We start from the raw sequence: 13136 nt of genomic DNA on the forward strand, positions 1-13136 counted from the left end.
AGATGACCTTCAAATGTTTGCATGTAACTGTAATGGCTTTCCTTAATTTTTCCTTTGAGCCAATCGTATTCAGTTCCTTCAGTTATTCTTTGTGTGGCATCTTTTTCAGGAGAGTATCTTGGGAATAATATTTCTCTGTACTTTGAGTTTCATTGTTATTGTTCACTTGCTAAATCACGTCTGACTTTTTGGAACCCATGGATTGCAGCATGTCAGGCTCCTCTGTCATCCACTATGTCCCTGAATTTGCTCAAATTCATGACCATTGAGTCGGTGATGCCATCCAGTCATCTCATCCTCTGCTCCCCCCTTTCCCTCCTACCCTCAATCTCTCCCAGCATCAGGGTCTTTCCCAATGAGTTAGCTCTTCGCATCAGGTGGCCAAAGCATTGGAGCTTCAGCTTTAGCAACAGCCCTTCCAATGAATATTCAGGACTGTTTCCTTTAGGACTGACTGGTTTGATCTCCTTTACTGTCCAAGAGACTCTCATGAGCCTTCTCCAGCACCACAATTCTAAATTAATTTCATAGGCACTGAAATTAGGCACACTCTCTTCCTCTCTACTCTTTTTGGACCTTTGCCACATCTCCCTTCCCATACAAAATTGTTGCAAGGTGACTTGGAGGCATAAATAAGCACTGAGCTTGCATGAGCAGACAGACAGTTCTAACAGTTTGAGAGGGATTCAAAAGGGAATGCTGTTTACTTGCAAAGAGGGCTGCTCTGCAGACCACTGCTCTGTGTAAGGCGCTCACCACTCAATTTTTAATCAGCATGAAAACTTGAGAATCTATTTTCTTAGCATTTAGTAGTGAATTAACACAAAACAACTGGTCTTATTATATTCTACATGGTCAAGTACATATACCTCCGACCTTAAGTCTACTTATTATAGGTCATAGCACTAAAAAATATTTCCAAATGATTGAGGACAAAAATCTTTCTGTGGAAAGGTGTTTTATTTGGAGCCTAATTTCTCTAAGTTTTTTGACTGTGTTTATTCATTGCACAGAATAATTTCTCATTTTTCCAGTGTTTTTCTCTTTTTTTAAATTGAGACACAATTGGCATCACATTAGTTTCAGATGTGCCACATAATGTTTCGATATATGTGTATACTGCAAAATAATCACCATGATAAGTCTAGTTAACTTTTTGTCACTATTCCTGGTAACAAAAGTTTGAGAACTCTTAGGATCTACTCTCTTAGCAACTTTCAAATATGCAATACAATATTATTAACTACAGTTACCATGCTGTACATTATATCCCCATGACTTATTTGTTTTATAATTGGATGTTTATACCTTTTGACTGCCTATACACATTCTGCTCACTCCCTAACCCCCATCTCTGGCAACCACCATTGTGTTCTGTGTGTATTTGTGTGTGTGTGTAAGATTTTACATATAAGTGAGATCATATGATATTTGTTTTTCTGTGTCTGACTTATTTCATTTAGCATAATGTCTTTAAGGTTCATCCATGTTGTCATATATGGCAAGGTTTCATTTTTTTAATGGCTGAATAATACACACACACACACACACACACAACCTTTTCTTATTCATTTATCCTTTGGTGGACACCTCAGTTGTTTCCATATCTTGCTATTGTAAATAATGTTGCAGTGAACATGGGGGTGCATATAAATTTTCGAGTTAATATTTTGTTTTCTTTGGAAAAATACCCAGATGTAGAATTGCTGTATCATATAGTAGTTCTATTTTTTTTTTCTTCAATTTTTAAAGGAACCACCATATTCTCTTCCGTAGTGGCTGTACCAATTTACATTCCCATCAATAGTGCATGAGGATTCCCTTGTTCGCACTTTTCCTGAACTGGTATTGCCTAAGAGTTGAAGTGCAGATATCAATTATCCAGAAACAGACATTTAGTTGATTTTGAAGAAACCCAAACTTCGACTATGATTATTTTGACATTGAAAACTACATTTTCCTCTGAGTTTCAAATCATAGCAAGTTATTCAGGAAAACAAATATTTAAGGATATCCTGAAAGCCTAGGTTTAAGTTAAGGAGAGGACTATATAAAAAGGTGAGTGGGCATTCTAAACACTTAGGGAAACTACTGTAGGTATTGGGATGATGGAATGATGGCAAAGGTGTATAGTGGAATGTGAATTCACGGGAGGGGCATGAGTAAGAAGGTGACAGGGGCCTGTGTCTCAGATGACCGTCTCTTATTAGAACTTCTGTTGCTGACACTTCCCACAGACAACAGTGACCTGTTAATATATTTTGCCTGAGAAAATGGAAAACCCAAACTTCACACCCTTCCAGAGTCTAGCAAGTGGACACACTTCAGCATGCCTCAGTGCACCACAGAGGGACCCTCTTTTCAAAACGCCACACTGCCCTTCTCTGGGACCTCCCCCACCTCCAAGCCTTCGAGACAGCAGCCTAACACTAGTTGTGTCTGTAATGAATGAGGAGGAGTGGCAACACCCCACTCCCTGTCACAGACCTGAAAATTCCGTTGAAATATTTCCTCTGAAGCAGAATCTGACCTCAGGCACACAGCATCCTGTGTTCGTATTTCTCACTCTGCTCCCCACTAAAATGGTGGATTTTAACACCAGAAGCTCAAGAAAGATGTGCAAAACAGAGCACAAGGATATACAAATCTTTATTTTATTAACACTGTAAATTCCATTTTCTCAGAATGGCCAATTTTTCCTGCCCAGCAGCAAAAAGACAGTTAAAGGGACTTTTGGTGACATTCCCTTTGTTTAATGAAGCTTGGAGTTATGGGCAAGTGCCTTGAACTGCCGTTATTATCTGCATGACTGAATAAGGGCTGAGGGTCCAGATCTGTGCAAAGAGTTTTATTGCAAATAGGCACATTGATCATTCATAATCAGACCTACCAGGTCAGCAGTGCTGAGGCGCCAGCAAGCCCTGAAAAAGCTGACCAAGGGAGCACTGTGCTCACAGGTTAATGTAATATTCAAGCAGACTGAGGTCTTTCCTTTTTTATATGCTTGTCTCTTAGGGTTCTTCTGACAGAGTGGGAATGAGAACCCACACGATCTGAACTGTATCCCATATAACCAATCACCATGCCATCCCCAGTTCATCTTAGGGCTCCACAAGTTTCCAGAGCCTGGTTTCTTTTAGAGGTGCATTCCTTCAATGTAAAGATTTGTGCTTTAGATCTTCCAAAGCTGCTTTGGAATATTATAGAGCTGCTTCTTGTAAATACATGGCCTTCTGATTCCCAATATTTACTCACATTAGCAGCTACATTCAGGAGGGAGCATTTCAAAAAAGATCACTTCTGAAGATTTAGAGTGAATTTCAAACCACACGTTTGTTTCTTCATTTCTTTGTCTAGTCAGCTTTCAAAATATACTTTTGAACCCATGAACATCCTACTTAAAAATTCAGCTTTATGGAAGTTACTGCTCTTGTGAAAATATGATGAACATATTACTCTCATGATGAGTCCAAGGTATTGATCTCACAATGGTCTTTGTGTCCTGGATTTCTGACACAGCAACACATGGATGATTGAAAAGGTGAGTGCCTTCTCCTAGGTTACAAATTTGGGAGCACTAGAAACACAGGCAGAATATCTTCTGCCTCCCAATTCTGCTCAAAAAAGTAACAAAGCTAAGGAGGTATTTATCATGAAAAGGGACAACAGTATTGGCAGAGATTTAAAATTTGAGCTGATTACGAAGTCAAAGAAGAGTAGTTTGAGATTAATAGCATATATAAAAGTACCAGAAACTTAATTTGATGTTCTGTATTCATACAGAAAAATGATATCACTAGGCTGCTGAGCATGGAGTGTGCTTTGTGAATATTTTTCTATTGGTGATGAATTTGCAGTGATAAATCCATTCATGATCACTCAGTTATCTTGTGACCGAGGACAGTCACAGGTAAGATGACCAGCAAGGGTGAGAGGTTTACTGAATGATGAACTCATGAGTTTGCTAGTGTAATTTCCTAATTGGCTATCCTAATTGAACACAGAGTGCACTAAAGGGTTAAGAATTTAAGTGTGACCAATTTGATAATCACTTTTCCAGATATTTGATTCAGGCAATTATTAGACTTCAATAGGACATGATTCTTCAGTGATATGTTAAAAAATGATGAATTTTTACATCTAAAACAGCCAAACATATATATTTACAGATGAAAGTGTTTTTAGAATTTTTTTCCCTGTTATCAAACTCAAGATCATCTGAAAATGGTAGTCCAACAAGCTTTATCATTGATTTTTGCTTAGTCAAATACGTAGTTGATATTTAGGTCACAGTAATTTGATTTAAATGATTAACCGGGGCAGTTGAATCATAGATTTTAGAAATATAAGGACTTTATGGCTTAATCCTTTGCTTTGTAACTAAGCTTGAGGCTCAGGAAAGTAAATGACTTCTTCTGAGGCACTAGGCTAGAGATTGTCAGAAGCTTACACCTCAGTGTTCCTTACTTGCACTTTGTAATAATTTGTATTCTTTAGTTTTTCACACATGCATATTCATTTCTGGTCCCCCCTCCCCCCCCAAAAAAAAACCCTTGGAGAATACAACCATTCTGGTTACCATGGTAATTGTATATGGGACCCCTATTCTATTTTCTATGACTGGTCATTTATTTGGATTGTTATGTTTTTACATTTTTTCAATGTATTCAGTACATACTGTGTCCTTTTAAAAATTTCATATTTGGAAATATTTTTGAACTTATACAAAAGTTGCAAGAAAAGCACAAGCTCAACTTCCACAAATATTAACATTTTATCATATCTCTCTCATTTTCTATAATACTTATTATTACTTATTTCTGGATCATTTGGAATTGTTGCTGATATAGTCTCTTAGTATATCAGTGTATATTTCCTTAAAATAAGGCCCTCTTCCCACATGACCACAGTATAACTATACCATCAAAAATCAGGAAATTAGCATTAATATAATTCCACCATCTAATCCACTGATCAGATTCAAATTTCACCTTTTGTTTCGATTATATTCTTTAGAAGTCCAAGATCCAACTGAGAATCTTGCATTGCAGTTAGTTTTCATGTTTCTTAAGTCTCCTTCAATCGGAAACAGTTCCTTAGTCTTCTCTGGTGTTTTATGACCTTGACGTGTGTGGAAAAGCATGGGTCACTTGCTTTGTAGAATCTCCCTCATTTAGGTTAGTGTGATATTTCTTTCATGATTAAATTTAAGTTATGAATAATAAGCAGGAATACAACAGGAATGATGTTATATTATTTTCAGTTTATAATACCAAGGGACTCAGCTAAGATTTCCCATTACTGGTGGTACACACTTTACTTGACTAAAGTATTTTCTGCCAAGCTTTTCCTTTGTAAAAGCATTTTGTACTTTTTAAAAAACAAGTAATTAATGAGTATTTGTGGAGAGATGTTTGAGACCATAGGAGTATCCCATTCCTCACCAAATTAATATTAGCATCTATTGATGATGCTTATCTGAAATAATTATTTTTTCATAGTTGCTAAACAATTACTTTGTAATTCCAGGTTTCCTTCTACATTGTTGGTGGACATTTGACTTTAAGCAAGATCTTTCGATCTTCCCCATTTATTTAATCACCATGTAGTTACATCAGTATGAACTCAAGGATATACATTTTATTCACAGGGTTATAATTTTTGTGTTCATTATTTGTTATTCTGTTCCATATCTGGTCCATGGGAGTTCCTTCAGGCAGATCCAATGTCTTCTCGACATGCACTCTTTATTTTTTTTTTGAAAAATCATTGCTTTCTGGCAAGGCAAGATATTCCAGGATTATCATAGTCTTTTTCTGCTCCAAGTCCTAAAATCAGCCAACTCCTTAAGGAATTCTGTTTTTTTTTTAGTGAAGAGTGGCATTTAGAAACCAAAATCTGTGCTAACTACCTTCATTGCTATAGGCCATTTTTGGTTTTAGGTCCTCTCAGGAAATATACATAGGAAATATATTTATATTTTTAAATGCATACATATATATACATAGATCTGTATGTTTATATGCACACATATATTTATATAAATATCCATCTCTATTTCTGTATCTTTGTATCTCTCATCTCTATTTGTCTTAAAAAAGAAACTTGAATTTACACTGGTACCCTCAATTCCAATCTAAAATAACAGGATTATTCTAAGCTTTTCCTTTTTCATATATATAAATTTTTTTTTTGGACATTAAGAAAATCTGACTTTCATCAACCACAATATACTTATTTGTTTGCTTAAATACCAGTCTCAGAGACACATAAGATTTCTCCTTGGCCCTGACATCATGGACCCCAATCAAATGAGATTTTTTTTCTCAGCCCTGGCCCCAGAGAATATACTAATCAAGTCTTTGTACATCTTGCCCTACCCCCATCCCCCATCAGCCTTTGCAAAATTCTGGTGGAGTCCATAGCCAAATCCTCTCTGGTCCTGACTTTGTCTCAATGCAGCGTATATACCAGGTGACTTCTCATCCAGCAAACTCATGCTGGCAATATACTTTTATAATTAATCCAAGTCTGCTGCTGCTGCTGCTGCTGCTAAGTCGCTTCAGTCGTGTCCGACTCTGTGGGACCCCATAGACAGAAGCCCACCAGGCTCCCCCGTCCCTGGGATTCTCCAGGTAAGAACACTGGAGTGGGTTGCCATTTCCTTCTCCAATGCATGAAAGTGAAAAGTGAAAGTGAAGTCGCTCAGTCTTGTCCGACCCTCAGCGACCCCATGGACCGCAGCCTTCCAGGCTCCTCCGTCTATGGGATTTTCCAGGCAGGAGTACTGGAGTGGGGTGCCATTGCCTTCTCCGAATCCAAGTCTACTTTCAAATAAAACTCTACCACCTCACAGGTACTATGAATACCTTATAATAAAATAATCTTACTTTCTCCTTTTCATCCTTTATACCATTCATTCACTTCATTTACATACATATATCTATTTACATAGACGTACATAATAGAATACATTGCTACTATTTTTGTTTTGAATGAACTGTTGTCTGTTAGCTAAATTAAGAATAAGAAAATAAATGTTTTGTTTTACCTTCACTATTCCTTCCCTGATGCTCTTTCTTCATGTAGTTCCAGGTTTCTGATTTATATTATTTTTCTTTTACCTAAAGAACTTTTATTAATAACAGTTTTTTGCAAAGTAACTCTACTGGCAACAGATTTCCTCAATTTTTGTTTGTCTGAGAAAATCTTTTTTTCCCTCCATTTTTAAAAGATAATTTTGCAGGGTACAGAATTGTAGTTTGTTGCTTTTTTTCCTCTCAATACTTGTAACTATTTCAACTCTCTTTTTGCGTGTATTTCAGCTCTCTTCTTGCTTCTTACTTTTGATTCTCCAAAGATATTTTCCCTCCTCTGCTTTCTTTCATTTTTCTCTTATTTGAAAACAACATGTCTATGTGTAGGCTTTTTTGTTTGTTTGTGGGGTGTTCTGGATCTGTGGTTTGGCATCTGATATTAATTTGTGGAAATAGTCATTATTGCTTCAAATATTTTTTTCTATTGCTTTCCCTCTTTTCCTTCTTATATTCCCATTATGTGTAGGTTGTACATTTTGCAGTTCTCTATTCCTGGATATTCTATCCTTTTTTGTTCACTGTACTTTCAGTTTTGGAGTTTTTATTGAAATATTCTCGATAAGAGATTCTTTCCTTAGACATGTTTAGTTTGCTAAAAGAACCCATCAAATACTTTTTTCATTTTCTTAGAGTGTTTTTGATCTCTAGCATTTCTTTTGGCTCCTATTTTGAATTTCTATCTCTCTGCTTACATTGCCCATCTCTTCTTGTATGCTGCTTACTTTATCCATTAGAACCCATAGAGTATTAATCATAGTTGTTTTTAAAAATCTCAGTCTGATTACTCCAACACCACTGCCATATACAAGATTTGTTCTGATGCTTACTTCAGAAGAAACCCCAAACCTCAGTGAGACAGGAAGGCTAGAGTGGGCTGGGGTTGAGTATTTCATTTCCCCCAAATTAATTAGGCTCTGTTAAAGCCCCAGCTGATTACACTCTGGTTAACTCATTTCTCCTGAGACAAGTCTTGTTAAGAGCAGAGAGCTGTGACTTCAAAATGGTTCCCATTTCCTCTCTCCCTGCTGGAAGCTCAAGAGGGGTTTTTCTTCAGTATTTCCTTTGAGGACTTGGTAGGACTCCTGGAGGTAAAATGCACAAAAGTGTGCCCCACTCCCAATGGCTGGGTCCTCTGGAGTTCTTAACTCTCAAACTGAGCCTCCAGTAATCTGTCAGTGATACTTGAGCTTTTCCTGCTCTGGCCTCGGCGCCTGTGGACGTTTCAGCTCTTGGGGTTCTGTCCCTGTAAGTTGTGATTGTCTACATCTGCTTGTTGGTCTTTACAGGGTGGGTGGCAGTTGTTTACCCTGTGACCTCACTTCTTTTATAGATCTAAGCAGAGCTGTTGATTGGTTGTTTAGCATGTTACCTTTTGGTAAGCAGTGACTTCCAAGCTTCTGGGAAACTGGATTGAAAACTAGAGTATTTAGGCCTGTTAAAATTTCTCTTAGCAATGTCTTAGAGTTTTCAGGGGCTTGGTCTTGCACATATTTTGTTAAATTTATCCCAAGGTATTTCATATTTCTTAATGGATACTTGAAAAAAATTTTATCTTGTAATAATTCATTGCTACTGTATGTAAATACAATGATTTTTACATGATGAATTTGTATCTTACAACATTATTTGTGACAAAAATCCAGAAATAGCAAAATTAAAAACCACCAAATCAAATAGTATTTAGTAAGTGTTTATTATGCATATCATAGTTCTAGAAATGGGAGTATAAATTGACACATAGCTCAAAGGCATGAAGTTATAGGATGGCTTATAGAGAGAAAATGAGGAAGTTGTTTTCCCTTTATAATGATTGGTTATTACAATGTGGGATTCCATACAAGGGACCAGTTAAAATGATTGTCTTATACCATTTTTAGGAAGATGGCTTAAGTTTCTTTGTGACTATCAGAGGCATTTACAAGAAACAACCCTAAATTAATTTTACCCACATTCATGAAATAAGCAAGATTTAGTTTTCCTTACATGGCTTAAATGGTTTTGTCTGCTCAGGGCATTCTCAAGTTTGAAATCCATTTTATTTTTAATTTTAGCACCAGTAATTAGCTTTTTGTACACTCCTTAAGATTTTCTCTATATTGATGATCATGTTTCTATGTTGATGATGAAACAGGGAAAAATTTTATTTTCTTTTTTCCAGTTTGTATTTATTTTATGCCTTTCTTATTGAAATAATTAGCACCTCTAAAACAATGTTGAATAGAATTTATAAGAGCAAATATTTTTTCCTTGATCCTGATTCTTGGGAGAGATAACTTTGGCATTGGCTGTGGGTTTTTGGAGATGCCCCTTATACCTTCTTTTTGTAGTTGGATAAGAGTTTTCAATCATGAATAGTTGTTCACTTTTACCAAATGCTTTTTATTCATCCTATTTTAAACCTGGTAATATATTAAATTACACTAATAGATTTTATTTTTTTTAATTTAATTGTATTTAACTTTACAATATTGTATTGGTTTTGCCATATATCGAAATGAATCTGCCGCAGGTATACATGTGTTCCCCATCCTGAACCCTCCTCCCTCCTCCCTCCCCATACCATCCCTCTGGGTCGTCCCAGTGCACCAGCCCCAAGCATCCAGTATCGTGCATCGAACCTAGACTGGCGACTCATTTCATATGTGATATTATACATATTTCAATGCCATACTCCCAAATCATCCCACCCTCTCCCTCTCCCACAGAGTCCAAAAGACTGTTCTATACATCAGCGTCTCTTTTGCTGTCTCATATACAGGGTTATTGTTACCATAAAATGCTAAACCAATCTGTTTTCTTGGGATAAATCCCACTTAGTCACGATATATTATTCATTTTATATATTTCAGATTTCAGACTTGATTTGATAAAATTTTAAAAGAATTCCTACGTCTGTTTTCATGAAGAATATTTATATTTTTCTTTTTAATAATGTCTTTTAATGAATTGGAAAATGTACCTCCCTACCTCCCTTCTATTTTCTGGAAGAGTTTGTACATATTTGTTTGTTTTACTTAAGTGTTAGGTGAAATTCAGCCAAGAAGGTATATGGGCCTGTTGCTTTTGTTGTGGAAAGCTTATTCAGATTTTCATCCATTTGGTAAAAGTGAACAACTATTCAATTTATTGATCTTTTCAAGGATCAGCTTCATTGATATTTCTCTAATTTTGTTTTATATATAATTCACTTCTATTCTTAATTATTCCCCAAATTCATTACTTTGGGTTAAATTCCTTTTTTCCCTACTGTTAGTGCAATGACTTGCATCTTTGGTTTGATAAAAAATTTGATCTAAACCTTTTGTCTTTTCTAATACTTCAGCATGTTATACTATAAATTTCTCTCTGAGCACTGTTTACACTGAATTTCTCAAATACTGATCTGTTGCATTCAGTGTTATCCACTACAAAATATTTTCTAATGTCCATTGTAATTTCTTCCTTGAAGATTACTTGGAAGATATTTAACTTGAAAATACTTGGGACTTCTAGATGTCTTATTTTTGCTGATTTTTTAAATTTAAACTTTAGCCAAAGAAAAAATATTTCCATCTTTTAAGCTGTATTGAGACTAGTTTTATGGCTGAGTATATGCTCCATTTTGGTTATTTTTCCATGTGCTTTGAGAAGACTATGTATTCTGAAGTTGTAGCATTATAGTTTTCTTTAATGTCATGTAGGTTAAGATAATTGACAGTGTTGTTCAGATCTACATTATTATAGATGGTTTTGCTGGTTATTCTGTTTTCTGGGAAATGTGTGTTAAAGTCCCTAGCTGAGATTGTAGATTTGTCTTTTTTATTTTTTCTTCCAGTTTTTGCTTCATATATTTTGAAACCCTTTTATTGAGTCAAGTATATTTATAATTATTTTATCTTCTTCATCTTCCTAAAAATGGTATAAGACAATCATTTTAACTGGTCCCTTGTATGGAATCCCACATTGTAATAACCAATCATTATAAAGGGAAAACAACTTCCTCATTTTCTCTCTATAAGCCATCCTATAACTTCATGCATAATAAACACTGACTTTTATAATGGTGAAATATCCTTCTCTATCTCTAAAACTACCACTTGTCTTTAAACTTATTTCTTATTATATCAATATTCAGTTGTTTTTGTTGTTTACAGATAAGCATTTTGACAGCTCTCACTTTCAGTATCTGTTTTTTCTTTTTAAGATTTTATATGCAAAAGACAGTTCATTTATATCCAAGTGGCAGTCTTTAACTATTGATTCAAGTCTTTTATAGTTAATGTAATTATTGATACAATTGCACTTAGATCTGCTTTTTACTATTTAAAATTTTTCTTATTGAAGTTTTGTTTCTTTCATTTTTTTACCTTTTAAAATCAATCAATTTCAAAATGCTATTTCATACCTTTGTTATTCATATCTTCATTTTTTGGTGGTTGCTAAAATGTTAAAAATATAGCTTATACCTAGTCAGTCTGCTTAGAAATAATTTTAAATTACTTCTTATAAAATACAGGAACCTTATAACAGTATGTATTTCCATTTTCTCCCTTTTCTTAAGACTTGTCATGCATGTGTCTATTTAGTCCATAAAGCAACAAATAACATGTAGTACTTTTTCACCTTATATACTCATATAGCTTACAAAAATTAAAGAGAAAATAATAGTTTTATATTTACCCATACTTTTACTATTTGTAATAGTCTTCATTCTTCCCTGTATATCTGAGTTGTCATCCAGTGTCATTTAGTTTCAGATTGAAGAACTCTCCTTAGCATTTCCTAAACTACATGTGTGTTTCCATACTATAGTGGTTATCACGTTCATCTAACATGTGAAAGGTCCCCAGTTCCAAACAGGGCAGAAACAGTGGGGATCTACTGTTTTCCTCAGCTAAAACACTTTCTTGGGAACCAGAGATCAAATTTTCAGCATCCACTGGATCATAGAATAAGCAAGAGAACTCCAGAAAAACATCTACTTTTGATTCATTGACCATGCTAAAGCTTTTGACTGTGTGGATCGCAACAAACTGTGAAAAATTCTTCAAGAGGTGGGAATACCAGACCACCTTACCTGCCTCCTCTGAAACCTGTGTGCAGGTTAAGAAGCAATAGTTAGAACTGGACAGGGAACAATGGAGTGTTTCCAAACTGGGAAAGGAGTATGTCAAGGCTGTATATTTTCACCCTGCTTATTTTACTACTATGCAGAACACATCTACTTCAAAATGCTAGGTTGGATGAATCACAAGCTAGAATCAAGATTGCTTGGAGAAATATCAACAACCTCAGATATGCACATGATACCACTTTAATGACAGAAAATGGAGAGGAACTAAAGAGTCTCTTGATGAAGGTAAAAGAGGAGAGTGAAACTCAACATTCAAAAGATTAAGGTCATGGCATCCAGTTCCATCACTTCATGGCAAATAGATGGAGAAACAATGGAAACAATGACAGATTTTATTTTCTTGAGCTCCAAAATCACTGTGGATGGTAACTGCAGCCGTGAAATTAAAAGCCGCTTGCTTTTTGGAAGAAAGGCTATGGCAAACCTAGACAGTGAATAAAAAAGCAGAGGCATCGCTTTGCCAACAAAGGTCCATATTGTCAAAGCTATGATTTTTCCAGCAGTCATGTACGGATGTGTGCGAGTTGGACCTTAGAGAAGACTGAGTGCCAAGGAATTGATGTTTTCAAACTGTGGTGCTAGAAAAGACTTTTGAGAATCCCTTGGACATCAAGGAGATCAAACCAGTCAATCCAAAAGGGAATCAATCTTGAATATTCATTGGAAGGACTAATGCTGAAGCTTCAATACTTTGACCACCTGAGGCAGAGTGCTGACTCATTCGAAAAGACCCTGATGCCAGGAAAGATTGATGGCAGGAGGAGAAGGGGGTGACAGAGAATGAGATGGTTGGATGGCATCACTGACTCAATGACTTGGTTTGAGCAAACTCCAGGAGATAGTGAAGGACAGGAAGACTGGCACGCTGCACTCCATGGGGTCACAAAGAGTCAGACAGGACTTAGCCACTGAACATCAACAGCAAT

The sequence above is a fragment of the Bos indicus x Bos taurus genome, chromosome 6 (assembly GCF_003369695.1).
Source record: "Bos indicus x Bos taurus breed Angus x Brahman F1 hybrid chromosome 6, Bos_hybrid_MaternalHap_v2.0, whole genome shotgun sequence".
NCBI classification, from domain to species: domain Eukaryota; kingdom Metazoa; phylum Chordata; class Mammalia; order Artiodactyla; family Bovidae; genus Bos; species Bos indicus x Bos taurus.